A 4,621-nucleotide genomic window follows, 5' to 3' on the forward strand; every position below is an offset into this window, starting at 1 on the left:
TTAAATCCCTCATTTCAGAGGAAAAAAACTCACCAAAGAAATCCGCTCTTTTAAATAGTAGGGGGGGGGGGGGGGGGGCAGAATCCAGAAAAGCCTGCAGGCCTGTGTCTGACATGAGACGTGAGGGTGGGGAGCGGAGGACTGCCTGCTCTGCAGACTTCCCTGAGAAGGGCCAGTCCAGGGCCAGCCCTGACCTGTGCTCAGGACACCCTGCACTGGCACCTCCCCTCTCATCCGCTTCCCTCCCTGCCGCAGGCAGAGCAGGCTGACCTCTGTGCTGCTGGTTACTCACTGACTTCGCTGGCTAACTCGTTTCTACATGAAACGTGAATTGTGCAGGTTCCAAAGAAGCAAAAGGCAGGGCATGCCCTAAAGGCCCTACAAGGACTAGAGGTGCTGAAACCAAAGTACACAGAGGCCTCCACAGGCCAGACCCCTCCCTCAGCCTCTCTAACCCTCCTGGCAGCTCTGCATTATCATCCTGTTCCCCAGATGAGGAATGTGAGGCTCAGGGTGAAAGTGCCAAGTGATGAAGGTCATAAGACCTAGAGGGGACCTGGCTGAGCTTTAGACCCAGGCACCCCTGCCCCCAAAGCTGGAGTCCTCATGCACCCTTCCAGCAAGTGCTCTCTGAGATGTCTGTGTGTCCAGCCTGACAGGCGCAGCGTGGGCACAGGGAAATCTTGGTAGAAGGAGCTGGAGCTCGGCCCTGAATGAGCGAGTGAGAGGAGAGCGGACACATCTGTGAGGCTGAGCCTAGCTGACTGTGGACTGTGGTGGGAGAGGGGAGCCCATGCTCACGTGCCAGCCAGTGGCCAGCGCCTGCACCGCTGCCCTCTCTAAGCTTTTCCTCCCGGGAGGGATGTGGGAGGTCTACACACTCACACTCCATGTCAGAGCAAGAGGGAAAGCAATAGTTTCCTAAAAGTGTAAAAGGTTAGGAAACAATGGTTTGTACATCCAAAATATCAGTAGCTAAAACCACTCTTCAGGACAAAGGGCATAGTGTGATGCTGTAAGGTGGGGAGACCAACCAACCCATGAGCTGTCAGATTCCCACCTCTAACAGTAATTCTTCTCCATCGAAGGCAGTTCAATGGGGAATAAGATGGAGGACTGTCTGTGCACCAACACTCATACGCATCACTACTGTCCTTTGTTTAAATGCCAAGGCTCCAGGAGGACCTGAGTAGAAACCAGCCAACTGCAAGAGGACTGTCCCAGACAGAAAGGCCGTTAGAAGATTGGGAGGGGCTGATGGAGGTTTCATGGGGAAGGATTTTGGGGGAATAAGGACAGAAGAAACAAGGAGTCTGATTCCAGGGATGAAACTCAGAATTGATTATGTAAAAATGGGAGGAATAGAAGGATCTGCTTATAGGATAAGAGAGCACAGAAGGGGCAATACTGTAACCTGTTCACCCTACCACTTCCAAAAGATGACTAGAGGGGTAAGGTGAAGAAGGTGAAAATTATTCCAGGAAACTGCCCTCCACAAATCATGCCCAAGATAACCTGAATTTTTTTACAATTTGGAAAGAATTCATGCTCTGAACTTCAGACAGATCTTGGCTTGAAACCATCAGAAGTAAAAGACATGTTTTAAATCAATGTTATTTCTATTTTCCCCCTCCCTTCCTCTCAACATTTCCCACTCCCCATGGAGACCCAGAAACTCAGCTCCTCAAGATCAAAGAAAGGAGAAAAGATTAACACAATCGTTATTGAGCAATGTGTGTGAAGTGGAACTTTTCATTTTGGAAAAACGGATATAAATAAGTTCAGTTAAAACACACTCACATTTGGTCAAATCTGTCACTGGTCCTGGCTAATCGGCCTAAGCATCGTTCCTGGCGCCTATGTGAGAAGGCCGAAGGCTGTCTTGAGGGGACTGTCTTGTGGACGGGTCAGGCCGAGGGCAGGACTAGTGCTTTCTATGGAAATGACAGGGGAGGAATCTGGCTCACTTACCAGAGAGCCTGTATGACCGAGTTCCCCTCCCTGGGGACTTACAGCAGAATCCAGATGGCCCTTGGCAGGTCAGATGCTACAGAAGCAGCACAGTATTGGGCAGGCAACCACAGCCTGCCATTCCATACGCAGGCAAGCCTTTCTTGCTCAGAGCTTCTGGAGCTTCCCCTCAATATCAAACTAGGGAACTAATCCCTCTCTTTCCTCCTCACAACAATGCGGTGACAAGAACTGACACCACACAACAGCCTGGACACTTCATATAATGTGAGCACTACGTAAACACAGCACAGCTCTGTGTACTCCACGTGAGCCAAAGTACTCGCAGGCCTCCCAGGTAGGAGGAGGCCACAGAGGCATCCTGGGAACCACGTCTACCCGAGGGATTGTGACCGCAGTTCCAAGCAGTAACTGACACCAGGAATCTGCTGGGCGAAGCTGGGAGAGGTGGCAACCCTCCCTGAAATCTGGACCTTCTATAGCAGAAACCTGGCCTCAAAGAGAACTCCCCCAGGCATCAGACCACAGAAGGAACAACTCAGGACCAGTGACTCCACCCAGCCCTGCCTGCCCCACCCTCGGGCCATTAGGGAAAGCAGGGACTCCTAAGGCAAGGAAGGAAGGAGGGGGTAAAAAGAAACTGAATCACAAGTACAGGATTTTCAGCTGGCAAATGACCGTGTTATGGTGCCAGCCCCGCCCAGATGTTTACACAGCTAGTTAGATGGAGGGATTCTCTAGGAGAGGGATGCTAGAAGCCAAGCTTCCTGCCCCTCACCCAGGCCACCATACCCCACTGTCTATCAAAATTCCCAACACCTCTCCTTTCTCCCAATACTTTCTCCTTTGCTGTCACTGAGAAACGCATCCTGGCCCAGGTAAACTGGAGCCCCAAGAAGGAACGGGCAGGAGGTGAGAAGGTAACTCTGAACAGGTCTTCTGTAGGCGGGTACAGAGCCTGTGAAAATATAAAGGGCTAAGAGATGGCAGTTAGAAAAAACTGTCATCTTCAAGGGCAGGAGAGAAGACTACAAGGAAAGGCCCAGTGCGCACTCCGAGAATGGAGCTCCATCTCCTAACCAGACACGTGGCCCTGAGGCCTTGGGACGGAGATTCCTCCCCGCTCTTGAAGGGGCACCTTGCACATGGACGGAGAACCCGAGGGCCAGAGTCCCTCCATCTAAGTCCCATATACCTTCCCACAACTTGATGACCCCAGGTATTTAATAACAACAAGATGAGACACATTCAGGGTAGGCTTTTAATTGAGGCCATTAAGGCTTTGCCGGCACACTAATTCAATAAAAGAACAGAGCTTTTCTCTATGTAACAGTTACACAAGCATATCAAACGATGTCAGTGTTACTGTGTTATATGTCCATGGCCCTGGACACTTGTCAAAACCTATCATTTCCTTTGCTCCTTGTAACAGCCTGTGAGGGGCTTGGAAAGCTGGTTATTCCCATGTTGCAGGTGGAGAGAGCATGGCAGAGATGGACCAACATACGTATCTAGGGCTCTACAATAAGAAAGAGCTAGAACACAAATCCTACTGATGCCCAATCCTGTCTGTTCCTCTGCTCTTTCCATGAGGTTTCACAGCCTAAACTCCCTCGTAGGGGAAGGAGGAGAAGCAATTTAGGAGGTTTCATAGACCATCTCCAACCCACTCTCAACGCAGTTCTACTCAGCTCCTCAAACATAACAGCCTGCCCCTCTGGGTCATCTACACCAGCCTCGTAGTTTGGCCCCAACCGACTTGGAATCCTACCATCTCAGTGTAGGAAAGGTCCTTACAGGTCCTCTAAGCCAACCCCCTGCAGGGGGCTGAATTCTTTCCATGCTCTCCTTGGCCTAACCTCATAATTGCTATTGCTGACCAGCCCTCACAAGGTCCTCCCTCCCCAGGAGGAGTGGCTGGGAACAGGCCTGCACCCCAGAGTGAGGGAGGTGAAGCTCCCTGTTACCCAGCCAGCAGGGCACTTCCTGAATGGCAGCAAGACACACAAGTGGAAAACAAGACAGGAGCCTTACCTTTCTTCTCTTCTCTCAGCTGCTCCCCTGGAGATCCTCACACCCCATCCAGCACTCCATTTCCAAAACTGAGACTCCCAAACCGGAGACACCAAACAAAGTGCAGCTTCTCTCCTCTGATCCGCGTCCAAAGTCCATGGCTGAGCGTCCTCTGAGGGGGAGGAGTCTGGGGGGGAAGGGGCAGGTCCGGACCCCTCCCCCCCCACTGCGGGCGTCAGTGTCCCTCCCAGGCGTCTGGTATGGCCCTTCATTCAGCTGGCTTCTCAGGCCCAGATCCTGGTGGTAAGGCAGGTCCCAGCTACTAACCCATCTCGGGCTCCAGGAGGGGGAGTCATCCACTGCGAACACTGTCCCCCTCTGTCTCCTGCTGGGGCTCCGGAGAAGACACAGGCTTCGACCGGGCATGGCCCAGGGCGGCTGCCTCCTGCGTTATCTGCAGAAAGATTTAAACATTACGACACTTTCTAATCTATTCTACTCCCAAGTGGATTCCCAAGGCTTCCCACCTAAATCAGAGCCCTTGATTACGCTCCACCGTGAAAAGCCCAGCCTCACACACTCCACAACATACACAAGGTACCTTCTCCACTCACATACGTATGGCTCAGGATAAGGG

The 4,621-nt window shown here is 51.9% G+C and overlaps 1 protein-coding gene across 3 annotated transcripts in view; it reads right to left on the reverse strand.

Annotated features, from left to right (window-relative positions):
* Positions 1-4,412, reverse strand: part of MGAT1 (mannosyl (alpha-1,3-)-glycoprotein beta-1,2-N-acetylglucosaminyltransferase) — a 26,356-nt gene extending 21,944 nt beyond the window's left edge. For 2 of the 3 annotated variants that reach the window (XR_002827196.1, XM_006106779.3), the window contains exon 1: positions 4,006-4,412. The gene's annotated coding sequence lies outside the window, so the exon portion shown is untranslated. Of the gene's footprint in view, positions 1-1,800; positions 1,935-4,005 lie in introns of all 3 variants that reach the window. The other variant, XM_006106781.3, reaches the window with a different exon arrangement.
* Between the last annotated feature and the right edge of the window lie 209 nt (positions 4,413-4,621).

Source organism: Myotis lucifugus, unplaced genomic scaffold (assembly GCF_000147115.1).
Source record: "Myotis lucifugus unplaced genomic scaffold, Myoluc2.0 scaffold_907, whole genome shotgun sequence".
Lineage (NCBI taxonomy): Eukaryota > Metazoa > Chordata > Mammalia > Chiroptera > Vespertilionidae > Myotis > Myotis lucifugus.